We start from the raw sequence: 25,975 nt of genomic DNA, 5'->3' as shown, positions 1-25,975 counted from the left end.
AAGACACATAAAACATGAATGCTGGCAAAGTAGGAGAGCAAGAGCCCATGAAATTTTCATTATAGTCTCATAGGGTGGAAAAACACATACGAAAAGTCTGTTTTATTCATGACTTCGTCAAATCTCTCCCGTTAGCGTTGTCTTCGCTTTCGATTCCAGCGTCTTACATTTGTAAGGCGGCCTTCTTAACTTCCGTCTTTCTCGGTCAATGAGAAAATTCTACCCTCGAATTGGTTTCTGTCCTGGAAGAGAAATTAATTTGAAAATGTTTTATTATTCTATTACCTATGGCTACTCTTATTTGGTGAAAGTTTTTATAATATAAAATAGTGTAATCATAATTGTGGAATGAGTCTGTATTTTAAAAATAAAAGAATTTCACAAAAACATATCACTCGTATCACAAATAGATCGTTTGAGTTTCTGATAGATATTGATTCAGTTGAGTCAACTGGGAGCGGATTCTCAATGATAATACTCATTGAATAATGTACTACATTCTCTGAGTTATAAGCATAACGTATAGCGTATAAATTGATAAGTATAGAACATAATATGTTATAGTCCATCAAAGTTTGAACATTGTAATAAATTCAAATGATAATAAATTCTAAATAGTTGTTTTTAGGGTTAACCCTGGAAAAATTTTCACAACAAGCATGGTTTCTACAATTAATTCTACAAATGAAGGGGAGACAGGTTTCCTCGAAGCAAGACATTGTGATACAAACATTGTTTGCTAACGCCATGATAATATAGTTCAAGCATAGTTCAGTACTACTCTGTACCTCACTTTTATTAAATTTGAATTAAACTCATAAACTTTGAATTGAATTCATAATCATACTGGAAATTTCTATTTTTTAACATAATGTTCACTTTCTAATATAGCAAACAAGTAGAATGAGTGTATCCATTTGAGGTAGCATCATAGCCCGCTAATTCAATAATTTTGGCCATAGGTTGATAATTATTCGATTAAGGGAGATGGTTATCCAATATTTTTATGTGAGTAGGGATGTCAATCCCGGGACTGATTTCCAATCCCGGTATTTCGGGATTATCCAATATCAATCCCGGGATTGGCAAAAGTCAGTTTAATGCATTTTCAACCAATTGTTCCTCCTCAATTGCATTTCATTTTAATTTCAGTAACAGTGTGTGGTGATGAAAAAGGGTCCATTAAAGAGGGAGAGGCTAATATTAAAATAAAAAAAAACTTGGGAATAATATTAAAATTGAACATTCTATTTCTATAAAATAATGTTTTCAAGATTAGGAGTATCTGTTTTATTTCATGTCCTACCTCAAATTTGCTGTAACCTAGATGATAGTGAGAACTGAGGAAAGCAAGATAGCTCATCAGAGTCTTTTTATGAAGAACAAAAGCATTTCTATCCTACATCAGGACGGGATAGAGCTCACACTTTAATTACGTCGAATACTGTAAAATGAATTAATATCACTTGAATTAATAATATTAATAATAAAATAGAATACTTTTTGTAAGACCGTAACGCCATACCGACCAAACAACGCGAAAGCTGAACCACTACACTACTAAATGAGATTTCGTAGAGCCAACTATAATATTTACTTCAACTATATATTCTACTTATGATAGAGGAAGAGAAGAGGAGAGGAATAATTAGACAGAGAGTGAATCGTTAGTGCTTTTTAATTTCTGATTTCTGAAGTCTTTCCAAAGTTCGGAATGCATTTCAAGGAAATGCTATCAGCACTATTGCAAATACTGCGCCGTCTAGACTTGTAATTGTGGTGCTGTGTAAACAGAAACAAGTGTGGAGACATAACAACCATTCTGCCAATTATGCGAACTGATAATGCGAATTTTATTAAGCCAGTAAAGAGTACAGTATACAATCAATATTATGTATATGCAACTGTAAAATGTGCCTGTAGAATAAATTAGTCAAATACTTAGAACAATAAATTAGTTATAAAAACTCATATTCATCACCGTAAATAAATTCCATATTGAATTGTTTTTGGAAAAATATGATTCACAATTCCAGGTTTACAATCCCGGGATTGACGCTGAAAAATCCCGGGATTGTTAGGTATCAAAAATGGACCGGGATCCCGGGATCCCGGGATTGACATCCCTATATGGAAGATAATATAATATCTATACACAACATAGTCTGCAGTACAAAACATAGCATGAAAATTCAATGACTGTAGCTGAATTTTCACTCTCATAATCACTCAAAATTTCCTCGAAATGCCAAGTACTACGTAAGTTTCCCAGTAAACTCTCAACCAATGAAGTAGCAATTAGAAAATGTGTGCATGTTTTTGCCATGCTATCAAAATCATCAGCAAATATTATTTGATGATGAATTAGCAGGATAAACAGGAAAGTTCCCGGAATTAATTAGTAATAAATTACTTGTTTACATACATTACAGGTGGTGAAACCACAAGTTGAGGCTTCTTTCCGTTTGGGAACTGAGTGGTGGCAGAGAAACAGGTTGGAGGTTGGGTAAGAAGCAAAAATGTAGGCACTTAGCACGCACGGCGCAGGCACACAACCCGTCTTGCGAGACTCACTCATTCTTCTTCTTTTTCTTCTTCTCTTCTCCACCCCTCTTCCCCTCATCATTACCACAGAGAACTTGTAAGCGTGTTGCACGCACCTAAATAAAATCGGCTAATAATCTGCCATCATCTACAAGTTGCCTTGCTCTCCTCCTACACCACTGAAGGATACAATCTGCAGATTTGATTTACGTAGAAACTGCTAATGAATACAATTGCCATAGCGTAACGTTGCGGTTCAATGGGATCGATTTCTGATCAGATTGGATCAATAGTAGAAATGCAATGAATTTTCAACCAGTATAAATTTAGAAATTTTAGTTAGTCCTAATCATATGAAACTCTCTGTTAGAAGTGTAACACTAGGAATATTGAACTTCTGTCTATATCCTGAATATTTCGACAGAGAAATTCAAATATATCTATGGAATTTCGTTTCAGGGTTCATAAGTGAAATCTAACATAGACTACCTATTCCTTACATAATAAATTAATTAATTAAATAATTCAATCAATGAAAACGATGGAGCATAGAACAATTGCTTGCTGTTCATAAATTAATATAGATGACAGTTGTTGGTTTGAAATTTGAAAAGACTTCACAACTATCAGTTCCTGTGAGTCTATATAGTTTGAGAATTTCCCAATTTAATAGTATAAAAAACTTTACAAAATTTGAATCTAGAGTTTTAAATAATGATAAAGCTCCTCAAAAAACTCCTGCGCTATTATTACAAAGAATCAAATATAACATTGAAGAACTATAAATTCTTGTTTGCTGTTTTTCAAATGAACTATCAGTCGATAGGTAACTAACACAAATGTGGAAAGAAATTTGAATGTAGATATCCACTTTCGAAAAACCTTCTCCATTTCCACACATATCTTTGTCAATCTCCTTCCCCTACTATCATATTATGTAAAGGAAATATAGTATTTCTATTTTTGTACGAGCTCTGGAAAGCCTCTTATGAATTATTCATTGTTCAATTAACACCAATTATAATTGCATAATGCCTAGCAGCCGCGAACTTTCAGATGGAATTATATAGAGAGATCGTGGATTTGTTGGGAACGCACTAGCCTATTTCCATCTTTGTCTTGCCACTTGGCAACTACTGTTCACGCTGCTTTGTAATTAATATATCGTTTGGGAATAGCATCTTGTCTGAGCAACATACAAACTTCAAGTCTCTGTCAACTCTGAGAACTCCGGACTATTTCCCAAAGCGCCTCAAGGCTTTCACAATAGACCATCTTCATATTATTCCTGGAAGACCCTCTTAGAAAATACGATCTTAAGCACTTGCTGCTAGCTCGTGTGTGCTGCTGTTGAATGATAAATAGGTGCTATGTTAGATGGACAACTATTATTCAAGGAGACAGGAGACGTTTCACAGAAAATAATATTCTTGTGGGAGTAGTTTCCATTATAGAAGTGCGAGAAAACATTTTCAATATGACATTTTCCCCCTGTTGAATTTTTAACCCACAATTATTTATTTCTATTTACTCAACAGATATACTCAAATTCCTTTCTTAGATAATTTTTTCTCTACCTGTATCAGGGAATTCCATGTGAAATAAATATTATCATCATATTCATTCAGCTCTTCCAAAGCTGCTTAACGTGTTCTTTAACACAATTCTATGAATTTGCACTCTGATTAGTCATTGCAATTAGACATGTCTTATAAGCAACTATGTGAAGTATTGTGTCTGATCATGTCTTGACTGACTGGTGTGCGCCTAGCCTAACACTGTATTTGATTGTAACAACAAGTGTGTTGAATATTTTAATATAGTTCTCATTGTGTGGTCAATTATTTTGGAGTGTAAATTGTTGGTGCAAGCCAAATGGCAGCTTCCCAAGTAAGGGTGATAAAATCTACTTTTGTAATAAAACCACCATTTTTCAGTTGTTCAACTGTATCTATGAATATATTTCTTACCTACTCTCGTAGATCATTAAATGAAATGAATTCTTATCTGGCTTTTCTCTTATTTTCCAGGCGTCCGGGTGAAGGAGTGGTGTCATGCCATCTAGGTGAGTTATGATACAATAATATGATTTTGTAAAAATGAAACATTTTCAGTAGAAAAAACAACTTATTAAGTTTTTCTCAATTTAATTATGAAAAATGTTGCAGTCTCTTTGACTACAGAGTTTCAATACTATTTCTCATTCAGATTATGTAGGGCATGGAAGGATGAACAAGATAAAGAAGAAGATGGTTTAGATGAAGAAGATAAATTTCCCCATAAACTCCATACAGGCTCATTCTTGCTATTTGAGTATGATCAATACTTAATACTGTACTGATACAAACATTAAGCAGATGAATATTCGAAATGAACGTGAAATGTCACCCGTTTTACTCTATTTACAACATTATATACATCATTCATAGAATCGTGAAAGTATAATTTTCCAATAATATTCTCCTTCCCATCTGTATGCATTGGGAATTTTTCAATTTTGTTTGTAATCCGAGCCATCTCATAAAAAATTTCACATGTTTGAATATCACAAAATTCTTTTGAATGTGGAAATTAAGCAATCTAAGAAGAAAGTGGTACTTCGACACTAGTTGTACATGATTGATGGGGATAAGTGAAGTGAGATGAGGAGGTGTTGCAGTTGTGCAAATGGGCCAAGTGTTTACAGTGAGAGACTGTACAGTGAGCCGCATCCCACAAAGTGAGCGACTCGAGGTCTCCGGTCTCCTCAGTGTTCTCAAGCCTCTCTCAAGTTTACTTAATACAAATTGGCAACCTCTCCAGGTCGCCATTGACACTGCATTGTAATCGACCACCCTGTATCGAGAACTGCTCTTACTCAGCCTGTCATTTACTACGTTCCAGTGAACTAAGATCAACCACCTCATTTGAACTGTGATCTGTTGAACTGTGTTTTAATGTGGATTCCACACATACCATCATTGAAGAGGATAGAAATATATAATTACAAATTACATGTTGTCAACCACCTTGAAGACTGGTGGATGGTTATTATCTTTTTTATTCACTATTAGTTTATCAGTGGATAGGCGTTTGAATTTTGAGCGCTTATAGTTGGTTTAAACACTTTTTCTCAAACAGTGTCTTTAGTAGCTCATGCGCTCATTACTGGGCTAGAGCTAGCCTGGGGCAGTAGTAGTTGCAAAGCAGTTATAGTTGTGTTCGCTTCGCTACTCGAAGTTTGAATTATTATGCGTGATCGTGGACGCGTAATATGATTTCAAGATGTATTTAATTATTCAGTTCAAATTATCACAATGACATGTCCCGTTTGAGAAACTACTCAAATACTTACTTATTAAGCGAATCTGTTACAGCTAAGTGCACCTCGTGCCTTATCAATTATAGTTCATAGCAATCAAGGACATGCAGTGTTTTAGCTTTGCAAAATTCAAAAAATTAACTCGCCTCTTGATGTCAATTTCATTTAATGAATTTGATTCAATTGCAAAGAGTATTAAATTTTCAACAGGATTCCAAGGCAAAAACAAAAACAGAAAATGTACACTTTCCAATTTTATCTGAGATTTTCGAACTGCTCGATATACTAGACAGCGGCCATCTACATTATTGTAGTGCAAATGATTTATCAACTATTGTTACAAATTCCGACGAACTTTGGAAATGCTTGTATGACATCGCAGATAAAAAATGTAAAAGAACAACTTAGATCATTGACCTCTCTCTGTTGAGATATGTCAGACATCAATAGAGCTTGAGTATGACCCCCAAGTGAAATAGGTCTGAGGATATCTATACCTATTTTTGGATATGCTAGCTCATTCTAAATTTACTATAGATATTCTCGGAGAAACACTTAAACAATAACGCCTGCAGTTTGTACAGCACATGAAAATTCAATATAAATTGATTGAGTTTTCTTAACTGTCAGGTGGAAAGCAAACCATTATTATTATTAAGCATTAGATGTAGAAATATGCATTCACTTTTATTTGACAGTATAGATGTAGAAATATGGATTCACTTTAATTTGACAGTATAGATGTAGAAATATGGATTCACTTTAATCTGTCAGTAGAGAATTTTTCCCTCACAGGGAAATTATTTTTTCCCTCACTCCCCTCACAGGGAAATTATTTTTTCCCTCACTGAGAGAGAGAGAGAGATCACTCTCTCCTTCTCCATCCCCCTCGTCCTCACTGGGGGGGGGGAAGATTAGATTAGATTAGATAAGATAAGATAAGATTAGATTAGATGAGATAAGATAAGAGAGAGAGAGAGGGAGAGGGAGAAGGAGAAGGAGAGAGAGAGAGAGAGAGAGGGTGAGAGAGAGAAGAGAGAGAGAGAGAGAGAGAGAGAGAGAGATTGAGAGAGAGAGAGAGAGAGAGAGAGAGAGAGAGAGAGAGAGAGGGGGGGAAATCTTTTTTTAGAACACCCCCCACCCTCCGGGCGGGGGGAAGGGGAGGCGGGATGGACGAGGGGTGAGAGGGGGGAGGGGATTTCGAGCAAAAAAGTGGCTTCAAAGTCTTAAAATTCATCTACTTTCACAACCTGGGGTTTTCCTATCCATCCAATGATCTACTACCCACTACCCACCTCGCAAATGAGGTATTCATTCGTATATTAAAACGGAAGGAGATGGTGAGTGGTTTTTCAATCTTTAAGCATGTTTCATGTTCAATCAAAATTGGTTGTCAAATGTAAGAGTTCCCTTGTTTTGTAGTGTTATTTTATCGTACCACATTACTGTTCGATCAGGATATCTTTACTATCAGTTATCCTAAAGCACGTGTAATATCCGTACTTTCCGAACATCCTTCTCCACTATGTTTTCAGAAAATCGAAACTAGTTTCCACAAACATGTCAATCAATCAATCAATCAATCAAATAATTCTTTATTCATCATTGCATCAATACAATATAAATAACGTCACAGTAAAAGAGGTCAAAGAATTTCAACATTAACAACAATTCAATTTAGATACTCCTGAATTGAGTACAGGCTCATAGAAATTAAATATCTTAGAAATCTTGATTTGAAGGTATCATAAGTTCTTCTTCTAACTGTCACGAACTGCCTTCTATTTGAAATATATGAACGCATCCACTGCAGATATCTACCAAGGGTAATAGACCAACCTATATCGAGAACTTCTATCACTTAGCCTGTAATTTACCACGTTCTTGTGAACAAAGACCAAGGAGCTCATCTGAACTGTGATGATACTGTTGAATTTTGCAATGTGTTAATGTGGATTTCACGCACATCATTATTGGAAGAAGAAATAGGAGTGAATAATCACAAATTTAATGCTGTCAACTAACCCGCAGACTTCTGCTACTGCAAATATACTGACAACAGGGTGAATAGCTAGCAGAAAACTCATTAGAATTTAAACAAATGCAATTTCTCATTCATTTTCATCTACAGAATTGAAATTTACAATGAATATACCGTACTTTATTAATACATGTAAGAAGCTGGTTGCTCTACATTCACGCTTCTTCTTTCTAATCATATGAACCATATGACTTGTTAATAATTTACTAATGTTGTTTATCAAACTAACAGCAGAGCTGATGAGAGAATCATTGAATGTTCATAATATATACATACATTGCATAATTGTCCAACCCTCGTCTCCCAACCAACTTATATTTCAATTGATAATCATATCATTGATTTGACGGAATAGTAGACGTGGATTACTTTATTCATCTGCATTAAGTTCAGGGAAAGACAAGATACTACATTTTTTTAGTATCCTGAACAACGTGACAACGATCTTATCTATTGTTGATTAGAATTTAACATGTCGCGTTTGTAACGTCATTTTATGTAAAAATGTATAATGTCAGAAGCTATGATATTCAGTCGTTGACTACATAATCACATTGAAGTCACAGAAATTATGTTTGTAGCTTCAAGCAGAATAGCAGTGATAGTAAGAGGTTATAATATCTTATATATATATATATAATATATATATATATATATATATATATATATATATATAGGTCTACTTTAAACAAATGATATTGATAGTGTAGGATCCCATATTTGTAGATATCCTGGATATCTCCTACTTGTTCTTGACATTCTTTTACAGTTGCTCTGACTCTTTTGCATAGATCTTGACATTTCTTGACAGTTGCTCTGACTCTTTTGCATAGATCTTGACATTTCTTGACAGTTGCTCTGACTCTTTTGCATAGATCTTGACATTTCTTGACAGTTGCTCTGACTCTTTTGCATAGATCTTGACATTTCTTGACAGTTGCTCTGACTCTTTTGCATAGATCTTGACAGTTGCTCTGACTCTTTTGCATAGATCTTGACATTTCTTGACAGTTGCTCTGACTCTTTTGCATAGATCTTGACATTTCTTGACAGTTGCTCTGACTCTTTTGCATAGATCTTGACATTTCTTGACAGTTGCTCTGACTCTTTTGCATAGATCTTGATATTTCTTGACAGTTGCTCTGACTCTTTTGCATAGATCTTGACATTTCTTGACAGTTGCTCTGACTCTTTTGCATAGATCTTGACATTTCTTTGACAGTTGATCTGACTCTTTTGCATAGATCTTGACATTTCTTGACAGTTGCTCTGACTCTTTTGCATAGATCTTGACATTTCTTGACAGTTGCTCTGACTCTTTTGCATAGATCTTGACATTTCTTGACAGTTGCTCTGACTCTATTGCATAGATCTTGACATTTCTTGAAAGTTGCTCTGACTCTTTTGCATAGATCTTGGCATTTCTTGACAGTTGATCTGACTCTTTTGCATAGATCTTGACATTTCTTGACAGTTGCTCTGACTCTTTTGCATAGATCTTGACATTTCTTGACAGTTGATCTGACTCTTTTGCATAGATCTTGACATTTCTTGACAGTTGCTCTGACTCTTTTGCATAGATCTTGACATTTCTTGACAGTTGATCTGACTCTTTTGCATAGATCTTGACATTTCTTGACAGTTGCTCTGACTCTTTTGCATAGATCTTGACATTTCTTGACAGTTGCTCTGACTCTTTGCATACATCTTTTCTTTATTCTGTTTGTATATTGATAACTGATTTGTGTAGATATAAACCATGATATAATTGATCATATACATTTTAAGGCTCTTGATACTTGGTTTAGCTGTTTGATTTATATGTATTTCACTCATTGTGTAAATCTCTGAATTTCTTTGGGGAGAGGCCGATGTATACGGAGAAAAACGTTTACTTTCCAGAATATCATCTTGCATGAGTTGAAGATAAATTTTTCTCAAACTTGGCTTCAACATTTGAAGATTTCATTCATATTGATGATGTTCCATTGACAGATTTGTTATACATCAATCATATGAGATAATTAGACTCAATGAAGCATGAGGGAAAGCAATACATCTTATGAATAGTGAGACTGCTTTTAATATGAGCTCAGACGCTCATTTTCATTAGTCTCGTTTTCTAGGAAAACGGTCGATTATCAGAGAACGTTTTCATTTTGTGAATAATGTGAGCAGGCTGAGTAATCCTGCAGACATATTTCCGGGAAAGTACAAGCGATGAGAAGCCCTGAGCTCTGAGCGAGTCATGAAAAAGGCCTAAATAAGATATGATGTTTTTTTAAAAGTTTGGATTAGTATTCACCCTTGTCCAGCTGGGAAAGTAAATTACCAACCAGGAAAGTGATTCTTGGAAATATCATACTCAAGTGAACCGTTTAAAAACTTTTCGCTGTGGAACCCCATCTTCTTGTAGAAGTCTGATTTTTTCCTTCACAATCATTGAGAGGTAGAAATGTAAGCAAGCACTCTCTTGATACATAAATCTTCAATTCCAAATAATTTCCGTAGAAATTTCTCGAATTGAGAGAATTGAGGAATGAATACATCACCCTGTTGAATGAATGCGATAGAAAATGGAATAAATATATTTCAAAAGTGAATTCAGAAGTGGTTATTTCGATTTATTGCTTGTGAGTTTTTTGATTTTTTAATTTCCTTCATCAGCAAAAGTATTTCAATAATAATTGGGCCTGCCCCATAAATTGTGGCCGATAATGTTTATTAAAGTTGAAAATCTATCATATAAAAGATCAAAATATAGAAGTTGATCTAGTTGATCTTCCTATCTTGACACTAAAAGCAGGTGTGACAGAAATGAATTATTTCACATCCTGTATCATTCTGCGGAGAAAATCGTTATGCACATGGATATGAAAAACGTTGCAAACCATTAAGAAAAATTCTCGTCGTATTTCATCTGAAATAGGTGGTATGGGAATCATAACTATATAATGATGGATACTTATTATTCCACGATGAAAATAATATACACTTACGTTGTACATTATTTTCAAACTATAATGTGAAAAATGTATCATACAGTATTCCAGTTCCTTATTTGACATTTACCTCCTATTGATTCACGGTCTGATAAGGTACGTTTCCAACTTTTAATGCCAGTACACTCCAAAGCTTGGATCATTCAAAAATCGTTGATCTCTTCACTCAGGAACAAGTGAAAATGTTCATTCCGGCAATATCCACCAAAAGAAAAATGAAAGATATCGACTTTCCAATCCTGGATAATATTTTACGAATTCAATATTTTAATGTTTTCACGAAAGTTTTACTATCAATCTATCCAAATTCAAAATTGTTTGTTTTTTCCAACCTATATTCTCAGATCGTGATTTGGAGTAGAAAATTGAAATGGACATAACCTATGTATGATATTTGGACAATTTGAAACTAAATTAGGAAATTGAAAATGTTTTGGGCAATAGCCTGTTTGTTTTTTTCCGATCATTGTATTGTTTGTTCTAACCTAATAAATAAATATTAATTTTCAAAACAAAGAGCTCTGATAAACGATAAAATTTGATCACCTCCTGCTAAATGATTTGAGTGAGTGAAATTCAATGTTCATTCAACTAGAATCTCAGCACCCCGCCCCATATTATCAGTAGCAGCAGCAGTAGCATCATTAGCGTGAGTCATGCGATAACCTTGGCTTATTACAATAATTTATGTTTGAATGGAATTTCATTGAGAATAGCAGCCAATGTTGAAGGCAAATAGACGAGTGCACTTGCCATGCTAATACAGTGCAGCAGTGAGCAGAGCACTGTTAGTGCAGTAGCCTATCCAAATCCATGCACAGACTCATTAGCGAGTCTCTTTCAGAAATTTTGTGTACGGCGGGTTGCCTATCTAGCGCCGTCATTACATATTTCATCCTATTTCGATTTCTTATTCACATCATTCTTATTAGTTCTTCTCATTTTTTCACTTTTGTATCTCTTCTCAATATTTCATTCTCTCAATTGATTATAACTAAGGGATTATATGGTTATTCAATTGAGATATGTAATGAAACTATAAAGTAGCCCTAAAAAAATGTACTATAATTAATTAATTTTCCAGATTGTTCTTCTATTCCCAACTTAATAAGAGTAAATTCACATTTAACATTCTGCTTAATTTTTCCAATTCAATTCCTAATTTCCTATGAGAGGCAGTCAACTATAATTTTCCACTTTCTCTTCGAGAAATCTCCACTTCTTTCTTGATGGTAATTTGATAATTTCATCGTAAACAATGCTCTTGCTCGAAATTTGTATCACTAAATCTTTGACTTCTTGTCGCTTTTTTCTATCTATTCGCATATGTTCAACAGTATTCAACATTATTCAGATATCCTTCATCAGTATATTAATTTTCCTCTCCTCCCTCGTTCAATTTCTTCGATTTTTCCAATAATATGTGTTCTTCTTATTCACCTCTATCTGAATGTCTGAAAATCTTCAATTTCTTCTGATCGATTGCTAAAGTCACTTCAAATTGTACTCGTAATATCAGATAGGCTTAGATCTAAATTGACCGAACGTAGTGAGATCTATGTTTCAACTAGGATTTTCTTTTGTCTGTCTGAATGTAACGCGATTACGGTGTTGATAGAATTCGATGAGATTTGGCAGGAATATTCCTTTTTCAACTACGCGTCGATATATACACAAGGTTTTTTGAAATTTTGCATTTTAAGGATAATATGAAAAGAAAAAGAATTCCTCCATACTCTGATATCACTATGTATGTATGTGTATATATATATATATATATATATATATATATATATATATATATATATATATATATATATACTTTGAAGATAGGATCAATCAGACTATAGAATTATTCATAATCAATCAGCTGCCAAGTGGATTATTCATTGCATGCATTAGACAGATGTCTGGCAGTGTCTATTTCTATGAGGTAGGGTTTCAATATTTCTCATGATACGTGTCCATCAGTATCAATATTCTCTCATTTGAAAAACAAATTCAATAGGTTATGAAAATAAAATAAAAAAATATTAAATGAACTAAATAATGTTGAAGAAATTATAATATTCTTGATTGAAAAAAATAATTTTAAAATTTTAAAAAATCAGATGGAAAGATTATCACGGAACTGGATAAATTATCATATGGGATACAAATTCAAACGTGAACTGAGTTTATTAACATAAGTGAGTTTTTGATCTTGGAGATAACAAATAACAGTTTTTAAGAGTAAAACTGATTATGATTCAACTGTAAATCGTGATTCAACTGAATCAACTGTATCAGGTGACATCAGAAACTTGTGGATGAGAAAACTGCGTAAGGTCTACTGTTCACAGAACTACTAGTAACCTAATATACATAAATCTGTAACAGCATGATATTTGGCTCAGTAACTATAATCATGAAGACCTTATTGAATCTGTTATTACCTTACAATTGTTGATTTCTAAGTATACAATTATATTATGACTATGATAATAATTGATAACAAGCCACACAAATAATGAAAATTTGATTCTCGCCAGTGATTCCATTGAAATATCGTTATCAGTAACAATAAACCCTCTCTTTTATCATAGAGAGAATTGATATTGGTTGCGCCCACAACATTTATCCTATATCTGCCGCTTTTCAAGTAGTCGGGGATTGCAGCATTGAAGCATTGCTAGTGATTCATTCTCCATTCAAATTGGAAATACCACGCGTCTCTAAGGCTAGCGGTCCGGTGGGAGTTACTATGTTACGCGAAATGCGTAGGAAGGAATGGAGAGATAGAATGATGAAAGGGCGCTACTGAGAGTTGTAACAGTTTTCATCTTCCCACACACCTTAGTTCATCTCCGACCATTGTTAATGCTCCATCGGACTTTCTGTTCTGTTTTAGTTCTCTGTGATGAAGCTAAAGGGCAATGCTCACTGATTCGTGATGTACCTCCCAGGATGTTTGATTCACAAACAAAGATTTTTCCACTTTTTCTTCGTCCCACGTTGTTGAGGCATGAAAACCTTTTGACACAAGAAACGTTCTATAAAATTTCAAATTCTTTGAAGAAATACTTCAGAGAATGAACCATTGTTTGAGCATTCGCACTTCGTGTTTGATATTCTCTTACAGTTTGGGGTGATGATGAGGGAATGAGTTTCATCATGTTACATGATGAATGATATCCTACAATTTATTATTAAGTACATTTCAAGTAATGCTCAAAACCACCATCAGTTTTCCCCATATTGAAGAAAAGTATCGATGGTTCATGGTTGATGATTATAAATGATTTTTGTTAATAATCGTCAATCCATAGCCAGGAAAAGTTGAGCATCATACAGCTTTGGAATGAAACCAGAAAGATCAAGCGGTGAAGATCAACTGAAAACTTTTCAGACCATCTTGTCTGATCAACTTTTCATCTCAAAAACTTGTCTGGAATTGAAGTTCAAGTTCAAAGTTTGAATTCATATCCGAATTGGTAAGATCAAATAGTCGTCGAGTATTCAGTATTGTCACATATTATTTACTCGGAGAATTCTATTTACAAATTTTATCTAAACTTTGAATCTGGTAAAGATTGGAACACTGAATGATTGAGAAAACAAATAATTAAACAATGATTCATAAACGTTTTCTAACTACGGTTTTATAAAGTAATTTCAAGTAATAATGATTTGCAAGGAGAGATCCGGCACTTCATGATTCCTCTATTTATGATATGACAAAAGCTGTTTATTATCATGATAATAAATTTCATATTTTTGTTTGTGATTTGAATCTGTATTCACAAATTCGAAACCTCGTTCACGTAGAAGATTTTGGGAGAAATTTCCTTCAATTCCATTTTCAAAAACCATCTCAATCTCCATGTTATGAGAGTATTGTGAGTGATGGAAGGCAATATTCAGATCACTTGAAAGCCTGATGAGTTCCATTATGAAACGGACAAAGGAGTAAACATGCACGTCAAATCTAACAATTTTCCCCAATGAGTCCGGGCCTTGCTCAGAATTTCCGATCGAAAACTCGATCTCATTTGCGAGCCGAAATCATGCAGAACATCACTCATTATTGTGCGGCTGACAAGTGCACGGAATCACCAGCAGTCCACGCCATGTAGGAAACCACACACGTCGTTACAATGTTATTCGATTACTGGCATAATCAACCATTCAACATGCGAATATCGGACAGCATTGATATGTGTAGGCTCTTCAATTAACTGACATCACGTTACTCAACAATCCATTAACTAACATCGATTAGGCTGTAGCCACCGAAAAGCTTTGTCATAATCCATATAATTGATACGAATAATTAAGCGGTACACAAATATGATAATATTTGTATACTATGCAAATGGTAAAAAATTGTGTTGATCAAAAGGGAAAAACTTATTGATCATACAAAATAGTTAGTGCGCAAAGTGACAGTTTGCTGCACCGAAAGAAACGTTTACGCCCGAGCAGTAGGCAAGGGCGGAATGGCTTCTTGAGTGCAGCAGAGGAACTTTGCGCACGTATTTCACATAAATTTTTCCTACAGTTACCATTGAATATGAAAAGTGAATGATTATGGGTGAAATTGTGGCTGAAATGCATAAAATGTTTGTGTGTGTGATGCTGTTATTAATAACCTTAATTCATTTAAAAATTAATAATCCAATTGAAGTTGAAAATTCTCAGCCAAAGTTCTCATTTTTATTTATTCAAGAATCAGAAAAATACAGATAGAACAAAAAATTCGCATTCAAAATACACGATTGGGATCGCTGCAAGATGGCTGAACTGACAAGCGCGTGACCTAGCGGGAAGAATCGTACCTAAGTTTGTTTCATCCAGCTAAAAAGTACTGAAACAGGATTCAGAAATTTAGACTTCTGCTCAAATTACCGAGAAAAATGCTCAAAGTAAACTGAGAAATATTAAAAAAATAACACAGACAACAGAGAATATTTTATTGTAATATTCTTATATTTTTATATGGATATCGAACGGTAATCATTTAACCTCAAAATTCTAATTTTAAAATGTATATTTGCCACTTTTCTCATTGCTTGCAGTTGAAATAATAATTATCAATAGAAAAAAACTATTATTTATTATTAAATGATGAGAATTTGTGAATGATGATTATTTAATTATGATTTAGATGAACATTATTCTTGTTTTGGATTTCTAGATTGGGATTTTATCATAAATGTAGGGTAGCCATTGAAATGATTCTTATCTAAATCTAACCACAGTCATTGTTACCAACTTAATTTTTGTTTTCGTGCACTAATCCTCCATATAACCCACCAACTATTTTGTGTTGCCATGTTGCAAATCTGGAGTACGCAAAGTAATACTTTGCGCACTAGAGCGGAAAAGTGATTCTTTGCGTTCTGTAATCAGTGCAGGAATGGCCACTTTTCAAGATATCTCTAGGAAAAGATTATTTCAATTCGACTACAAATGTGATAATGAACAGGAATATTCGAAATGTACAAATGAACAGAAAATGAATTTGCTGAGGTCGCGTCCTCTCAAAATAGTGTTACTCTCAGAATATCAAGTTTGAATTCAAATCATATTTTTGAGTCACGGTTCAGGAGCACAGTAATTATGTGAACTATATGAATATTGTCATAATATTATCTCAGACTGGATTTTCTAGTAATTTGATCACGATCTGTAATAGAATTTTTTGCTGCCGTTTAGAGAATAATGGACAGTATGCAATTTGAGTCGTAAAAACCCAAATTTCACATTAGACTACATATCTACAGTGTGTTTTATTGTTACCCCTCCCACTATTATCTGTCACTTTTCTTGATGCTTTTTTCTCAATTCTAAGCTGATGATGAAAGTCAAGATTTCTTGTATTTGGATAGTCATAGTTTCATAATATCAATATTAATTTTTTACCTTCATAATATGACCTTCAATACTGTGAGCAATTGTTCATATTTGAGAATATTCAGACCAGCTGTGATGTTCCTATAAGTTATATGATGGTTTGACTTCTCCCTTTTCAACTAAATTAGGAAATAGAGGAAGTTTTGGGCAATAGCCTGTTTTTTCTTTTCCGATAATTGTATTGTTTCTGCTAATTTAATAAATGAATAATTATATTCACAAACTTTGATTACTATCCTATAGATTGTGAAATCAGATATGATGAAGAAATATTTTCCGATATGGTAAACACTACAGACATCACTAATCCCAAGAGTAAGAAGTTCTCTACAGAATCTTTGCTCGCCGTATACAACTTTCAATCATATCAGACATCGCATTAAGGAAATACATTCACCGCCGAAGTAATTTAGGAGATGGCTCGGCACACCGAAGGATTTGCTAGACGTCTTGAGCAAGTTCTGAATACAGTAAATCAGGCGAACTCTGATTGTATAGTTACTCAAACCACTACATTCCCTCTAAAACACACACAGTCGGTATTCATCTACTTGTAACTGTGCAGTGAGGCGTCTTGTCTTCCAAAACAGGATCAGAAAGCTATCCAATCCTTAGAATGTGTTGCGTCTTGCAAGTTCGTCATACTGAATAGATTGTAGGCCCAGAAATAATGCTTCCATCATCCTCGTGAATCTCTCGAGCTTTGCTGCGGCCTACCATCTCAATGGAGTATTGTACTGTTTTGAAGTTGTAATTGTGTAAACTTGATCCCATCTGTCTAAAATTCATCTGCAGCTACTAAATTGAGTTCCAGGAAAATATTATCATGATGAATATCATCCTAACGATCAATGATTGGTACGGTATTCCCAAAAAATAGTTCATATTCATATATTTACAGGAAATATTGTTGTTGTTGAAGAATTAGTGCATCAATTCAAGTAATGTATTTTAATTATTTGAAAAATATCGGCGAACGTTCATGTATTGCATCTTTCAAAATTTGTTTCAACTTTCAGTATCAACTGTAAACTTAGAATCATTTAAATGATACTAATATGATATAATAAAAGGTAAGAATGTGTGATTATTATAGAGAAAATAGCTGATTGAATGACAAACTGATACATGTGTACCAAAAATTGATATAAAAAATAGCTGTATAACTCATTAACATGAATATTTTGTCGTTTTCAGTTGGTCACTTGTCTAGTGGATTCAGAATAATGGTGAGTTCCCCCAAAATTGATATATAAATAATGACAGAACTGAGATAGCATTGGAATATCGTTTTTAAAAATCGTTTAATGATGTCAAAGATTGATTATCCATTATAATCGACTAGATTGAATAAGTTTTCTTACGATCATGAAGATCGTTTGCTGTCTCAGATTCTAGTGCGGTGAAATTTAACGATAATAATCAATTAATCAAATTATTAATCATCAAATAAATCGGATTATTCAACGATGTGTACGATGAGATGAATGAATTTGAATGTGTTGATATAATAATATATTGTATCTAGAAGATATGATGATATCCTTTCCTTAATATAACGACGAGTGAGTGTATTATACTTTAAATAAAGCTGCTAAAATTCGTAAAGGAATATTCCTTATAATATAATCAGGAATACTACATTATGATAAGTAACTATGATAATTCTCAGATTATCATATCTTATGTTTGTGTCTCGACTCTCAGACATCGAACAGTTTCATCTCCTCCTAGCCACAACACTTGGAATTTCAGCATAAATGATTCACTTTATGAAAACATAGAGTTATCAAGGTTCAACATTTCCATAAGACATAGTTGTTATGAATATTCCATGGAAAACGAGGCTTCATTAAACTAGAGAATCATTAAAGATGTAACATTTCCCCAGAATTTTGAGAATGTTGTGAGACTATCCACTCAGACTTCTTCCTTTATTTGGAATATTCCAAGAATATCCACCATTCCAGGCTTTTAGTTCCAAGAAAAGTAATTTTCTATATTTTGTAATAAATTGTTCCATCAATAGTTGTGGGAGAAATTATTTTAGTCTGCATTCTTAGAAGTTATGTAAAGGCTGCAACTAATTTCTGATATTTCAAAAATGTTTACTCCAAAAGTAGTTTACTCCATAAAACAGAATATTGGAGCACTGCTTTTCCCTCCACTGAAAGGACTAGAAGAAACCAGTTTTCCTCTTCTATAATTAAAGTCTCTTTTATAGCACAGGTCTAAATTAAACTCATCGGATGGAATCGGAACCCACTGTCTAATATCCTTTAATGATTAACGTCATAATTGGATTCACTACTTACATTTCTTTATCAATTTAAAAATGTACCATGGTATAACATGTTGGAGTAGCTTATACTCTACCAACCAAATTCTGAACATTAAACTGAAAAAGTCATTTTATCAGATTGTAGACACGTCATATTAATGCGATGCCAATGTCAAGTTTCATATTCATATTGGTGAGGTGTATGGCAGATTTATTTCTGAATCGGGAGACTGTTTAATACTTTTTCCATCAGGTGAATTATCATCCTCAGCTCAGAGAGTAAAAGTTTCCCTTCAGTCTCTCAACACACAAATGATGATCAAAATCGTGACAAATATGTTACAGCGCAATATCAAATTTCATATAGTTCTGAAACTTTTCTAAAAGTGATGTGACATGAAAATCTTTAATAAAAGAGAGACGTTGAAATTCACTTTCACTTCAATACATGGCACACAAACAGTATTTCTCATGTCAAGTTGGTAGATATTGTTGAACAATGTGGTGCATTGTACAAGCTCCAGCATTTTGACACTAATTGGAAATAGCCAGAAGATGAAAGCTACATTGAAAAACGAAAACAGGGGAATTGACACCAAGAAGTAGCTGGTACTGAAAGCTTGAAAACATCAAAGGTAGTCACTCACACCTCTAGGTGGCATCAAAGTTATTCAAAGTATAATGAATTAAATCCTCAAACAGATGGCAACAATGTACGTTTCTCTTTAACTCTAGCATTTTTTCGACAGGAATGTTGCTTTGAAACTTCGACTTTGAGAGCTGCAATATTAGAAAAACATTTTTCTGAATTCGGGAGTGGCAGATTATTGACATCTCATATTGCTTTCTCCACTTTCTAGCTCACACAATTTCTCATGTCTTTTCAAATTCTTCATCGTTCAATCTATCTTTCTCTACCCAGTTTTTTCATGAATATATTTTTGTCTCTCTGTTTATCAATAGAATGTTCAAACACAGTTTTGAGAATAATATTACCCTTCATCTATTCAATTGCCAGAGAATTCTTTCTTATGGACAGATTACTTTCTGTGACAGCAGTATGAGGTCTCTTTTCATAAATTCACACAAAAAAAGTTGTGCAAAAATATATAATATTAGACCGAAACATGTCGTGATAAAATATTTTTAAAAAAGGGTACTGAGATTTTTAATTATTTTCTTTATATTTATATTACAAGTAGCCCTATACAGGAAAGAGATAAATATATAATATTATATGAATACATTCAGCAGAAGTCATTTAATAAGTGGCATTAATAAATGACTTCTGCTGGATGGATAGAATTTATTTCTTCTCACATAACAAGAAGCAAAATCCATAAAACAGATCAAGGTGACACAATCAGAATTGTGAATAGCCTTCCCAGTGAAATAAAGCAACTTAATCACTGAAGGTTCAGAAATGTATTCGAAATACTCCTAGTAAATAATCCTTTTTACTCGGTGAAAGAAATATGGACGAGAAATTATATTTAAGGGATTTTGATATAAATAAACAATAACATATTATAGTATATTTTGAAGATAAATTTGAGCCCAATGTACTGTTGCTGTTTATTTTTGAATAAACCTTGTTTTTTGTGCTGTATTGTATTGTGTTGACTGGCCTATATGTCAAATTGTGATGTTCTATTGAGGCTTTAAAAATATCCTATTAGATTCTATTCCAACTTTGACAGTTCCGATCCAAATTTCGGAAGAATGTCAATGTTTACTTTCAACTCTTGATATGCTGAGAAGCTAAATAGTTGAAAATTATTGGAGAGTATCAGTATCATGTATCCAGATAGGGGTGACTGAGGGGAAGGATGTTGTCGAAAAATGTGTGATAGAATTCGGTAAAATGAGGTCACAAAAATGGTGGGACCCCAGGACGTTGACATAATATTAGTCCCTTTCTACAAAGAAAGTCTGAAAGAAAGTGAGGGTGTGAAAAAGACCGTTTTTGGTGATGAGAAGGATCGGAAAAGGGGGAAATAGTGGTAGAGAAGGTAGTAGAATGAGAGGGGAGACATTGAGAATGTGTGTGCGGAAGAGAAGAATGTCAACAATCTTTTCGAAAGTGCAACGCGCCGTTACAGCTAGTGAAAAATTCAACAGCATTTCGGCCGCACCAAGATACTTCCACACTTCCCTCATAAGGCCAACCCAGAGAATGAATTTCTGGTCGTTTATTTTGAGGCGATCGTTTGACATAGCAGTTGCCGTTTATCAAGGCTTATGAGGCATTTTTTCAAACTGGAATTTAATAATGGGGTACTCGTTGGCTTTCAGTGCCAATCAATTCATCTAATGTGATTAATATTTTTGTGACCCAAGTGAGTTATGGGCTTCCCATACGAAGCAATGCATAGAATTTCATAATGCATCAAGTCTCGTGATAATTTTGAGATGCGATGATTATTCCTAGGTATCTAGGTCGATTTTGGCTTGAAATGATTGATTATGGACTTTCGGCTAAAATTATAGACACTTTCTTAGATATTTGCTGAGAACCATATTCAAAAAAAATATTTTTTTGGCTGCACCCCCGTCGCCAACCATTCAAATAATCCCGCCATTCCTACAACCCACGCTGCTTACTTAATATGAATTCTACAACGGAAGTGTCCGAATGTCAACCAGTGTTGAGGGTATTTGTCTGAAAGCGACAAATGTGAGTAGAAGCTAATAGCTTTTATTTAAAAATATCAGACTGCTATGTCATATTTTAATTTGTTCAAAAGTGATTATTGACATGCATTTCGTAAAGGAAATAAACATTGAATAAAATATTTGTTTCTAATGAAGTAATTCACAACATTACCCGAAAGATGGAAAGAAGAATAATCGAAAGTCTCCTTGGATGATGATGCTTCATCCAATCAAAAATTAAAAAAAGAGGAGAAAATTCAATGAAGAAGAGTGTGTCACTGAAACAGAGACCTTCTTCATACCGAATTTTGATAGAAAACACTTGTTTTCCAATATTTGAATCAAGGATTAGATGTTTTTCCCAGGTGAGACGAACATTGAAATTCAAAGATATTCTTATAGAAGAAACGCAAACTGCATCAGTGGAATCAGAACCACATTCTCAGTTTGCATATTATTTCAAAACTGATTTGAAACATAAAAACACTTTAATAAAAAAATTCGAATTGTAACAATACCGTTATTTTTATACACAATTTTCTATAACAATCTCGTTAAACAAAACAAAGATGAACTACAACTTTTTGTTCGCTGTAACATTATAAATTTCTGTATTGTTTTGGGGATGATTATTGTGGTAGCTATCCTTGATGAATCAGAAGGACTTGATATTTCCAAAATCACGTATTAATTAAAACAACCTGGGACACTAGTTTTTGCTATCTCAGATAAACAATATGGTGTATAGAACATACCACTTTAACATGAATATTATCACAGTATTTATTCCGAGAATGTTTATAGGCTGAATGTGTTCAAACCAAACTCCAAGAGAATCTCTCTGAGGAAAACAAGGAAGCTGGCTGGAAACAAGCTAGGAGAAATTGTCTATTCATGAAAGAGATATTGAGTATTTGGTGGTTGTTGGTTGGTTGGTTGTCCCTGGGTGAATCAATGGCCTCCGTTGTAAGCTGGCAACCGCGATAAAGCGGCCACTAAGCCAATTAGTCGTCACCTTTTGTATGTCGTTTTCCCGTAACGTATAATCCCGCTTTTGTTTATCGGCAGAATACGCTTTAAATTGAAGTCTAGTGCGATAGTGTCACATAATGCAACAACAAGTTCAATGGAGCCTTAATTAAGTTTCAGTTGAGTTTGCACTGTGTTTAAGCAGGGGAGAGAGCGCAAATAACGAGATAGAGAAAAACTTCAGAAATTTGTATGTTAGGTTCACAAGTTTTTGGAATCTCACCAGGGATTGTTGCCAGGAAATTCATTGAGCTGAAGGAATTTCAATGTGGTCTTATTATTAATTAAATTGCTTGTTACTTCTTAATTATTGAAAAATAATTTTCCCGTATAGCTGTTGGATCAATAAAAAAAGTTCAATCAATGCTAATGGGAGAAAATATTGAACTCGGGACCTTCTGATCGGTGATCAGATATCATCACTATCTAGTCATCAAAGAGAACTTCCCAATTCTACTGATATGAAATTTTCTTGACTCCTTTTTTTACAGGGCTGCTTATACTCATCTATTCTGAATTTATGAACGACTTCGATGAGAGAATTTCAAATCAAGTAAAATTTCATTTTCTCAGATCCACAGATTTCATTCCAATCTTTCATGTTCAAAGTTCCCACTATATTGTGCTTTTTCAAGATTTTTAATTGCACTTCGTCAAGACAATTCTTCCTTGACATCTTATTTACTTTTCACTTATTCACTTTACTATCGTTTCCCAATACACAATGATAAAACTTTTTGAAAAAATAGCACAGATATAGTTTTCAAGTAAAATAATTTACATCTCTATTCTCGAATGGATTCTTATTTCTTTCAATGGAATTTCCGATCCAATCATTCTTTTAAATGATTGGATGACAAGTCTTCCTGAAGAATAAGATCAATTATATGAAACTTACAATAATTATTATTATGAATTTCGTTTACAAATTTGTCCAATTAATGACCCACTTTGTACAATAAATTATCCATAAAAGCTGTATTTGAACTTGTGATTCGTATCCTAACTTTCTTCTCTGATGAATGTAATTGAGTGCTTTAATAGTGAAAAAAATTGTATGAAATGTATCATATTATCGAGGTTTTTTCTGTCAATTCACTCCACAACTCGTCAGTGCACTTGCCACGAGAGCTCGAATTATCTGGGTGAGATGTAGGGGCGTCAAATAGCAGCGCACCAACTAACTCATCGAGATTCCTCAGGCTGTCTCACTAGTTGGAAACGTAACGTAAACTGAGTTAGGAATTGATTAGAGAGTGGAGAGGAACGGCTAAATGGGATTGAAAATTGCAAAGAGTGAAACAAAGACTGAGAAATCGAGCTCTTTGTGGAGCAGAGCAACTTTCATCACAGCTCTCAACCTTAATTAGAAAGAACATGAAAGAAACACAGCATCTTACAACAGTTTACTCAGACTTCCAATTGTCTGTCGGTCCCAGTCTATCTCTCTCTCTCTCTCTGCAGGTTGTCTCTCAATGATGTTCACTTTTGTTCCAGCTTTGAAAAATAAAACAATATAGGGGTTTTATTGTTACAAGAGAGCAACAATGTTTTGTAGGTGCAATTGAGCCTTTCTTTAGAACTCTACAATGCTGTCGATTCTCTCCTATACAACGCTATCTCGTTACAATTGACATCAGATACCCTGCCTTTGCCTTCTATACAAAGTCCGAGCACTTATAGACAACAAGTACTTCGTTTGGTAAATTGATGACGGTGACTCTGACTGTTCGAATTGTTGGGTGTTTTATTACACATTGGAATTAAATTGATAAAGTTAGAATAAGGAGAGGTAATTTAAAACTATTCAATTTTGTTAATTAGGATGTTACTTATAAAAGATGGATGTGGAAATAAAGCGAGTTAGGAAAGAAATTTTGATTTAGCGAACAGATCACATTACTCTATCAAAGTTTTATACAAGGATTTCTTCTTCAATTACAAGGAGCCTTCATTTTTATTCCACTCTGTAGAGATAAATAAGAAATCATTCAAGGTATTTATTTTCTAGACACGATTACTATTTTCTATTCGATCTTGCTTTTAGGCGAAATGCAGAATCTTTTAACAAGCTACAGAATCATCGTTCTTCATCAAATCTATTTCAATCCAGTTGCTTCCTTTGATGGGAATTCTCATTTTCATTGGTGCTAAGAAACCTAAGCGTACATTCCTGAAATCGTTCATGAATATGGCCCTGAAAAAAGTTTCTCAGTTAAACTAACAGAAACATTATGAATAGACAAACCACAAAATTAAACCAATACACTAATTCCTTCTCAACATTCTATTATGTCAAGTTTCAAGTATAATATTCATTCAAGTCTTATTGATCGACAATTCGTAACATAAAACTTAGAGTATCAATATCATCGCTCAGGAGGATCACGATGATAAAGTGACATTGAGTATGAACTCATTTTTGATTGATGATGTAATAATCGATTTCTATTTGTGATAGTTTTCTATCAACTCTTTTCGGGTGTTTAATTTCTTCTGTTGTATGATTTCTTTAATATCTATGCAATATCCTAATTGAGTACCACCTATTCGCTTCACGTGTATAGTAAGACTCAGATCGTTGGCAGTTTGAAGAAAATAATATCACTTTTTATTATTGAAAAGTGATAAAAATACTATGATCAATAACAACTAACTTATTCATTGGCGAGACACTAGATGTACTAAGAATAGACGTGATTGAATGAGTCTCATTTTCAATGACACTCAAATTCTTTTTAGTTTTAAAATTAATGGGAGAAAGAGAGAATAAGGTTGATGAAGGAAGTATGGGCCAGACATACTTATTTTTACTCCGAATAATTACTGATATTTTATCAGTTTTTACATTTCAGTTTTTTTTTCATTAGAGTAGAAAGTGAACTGATCAGTTAATAATATGATGATAAGATGCAGTTATGATGAAATGAAATTGTGGTGTTTGTACAAAATTTGGTGAATATTATTACATTATTCATTTCTTGGATAGAGAAAACAATACAATAGTTGGAAAAGATAAAACAGGCTATCTCTTAATTTTTCTCTAATCGTCCAAATTTTATGTAGGTTAGGTCCATAAAAATATATATTGAAAGTAATGACCATTCCCCGAAATTATTTGATGATTTCCCTCCCATGAACTGTTAATAGTAAAGCTAAGCTTTTGAGGGAAGATGAGAGGACTGAATTATAGAAGAAGGAATGTCTTTTCCAATACAGTACTTTTA

The 25,975-nt window shown here is 33.7% G+C and overlaps 1 protein-coding gene across 2 annotated transcripts in view; it reads left to right on the top strand.

Moving 5' to 3' along the window:
- LOC120353263 (heparan sulfate glucosamine 3-O-sulfotransferase 1) overlaps positions 1-25,975 on the top strand; it is a 196,216-nt gene that overhangs the window by 47,386 nt on the left and 122,855 nt on the right. Inside the window, exons 2-3 of one of the 2 annotated variants that reach the window (XM_039436265.1) lie at positions 4,575-4,609; positions 17,981-18,012. The gene's annotated coding sequence lies outside the window, so the exon portion shown is untranslated. The remainder of the gene's footprint in view (positions 1-4,574; positions 4,610-17,980; positions 18,013-25,975) is intronic. The other variant, XM_039436266.1, reaches the window with a different exon arrangement.

This window comes from Nilaparvata lugens, chromosome 10, assembly GCF_014356525.2.
Source record: "Nilaparvata lugens isolate BPH chromosome 10, ASM1435652v1, whole genome shotgun sequence".
Classification (NCBI taxonomy): Eukaryota; Metazoa; Arthropoda; class Insecta; order Hemiptera; family Delphacidae; genus Nilaparvata; species Nilaparvata lugens.
This window is presented reverse-complemented; position numbering and strand designations above follow the sequence as displayed.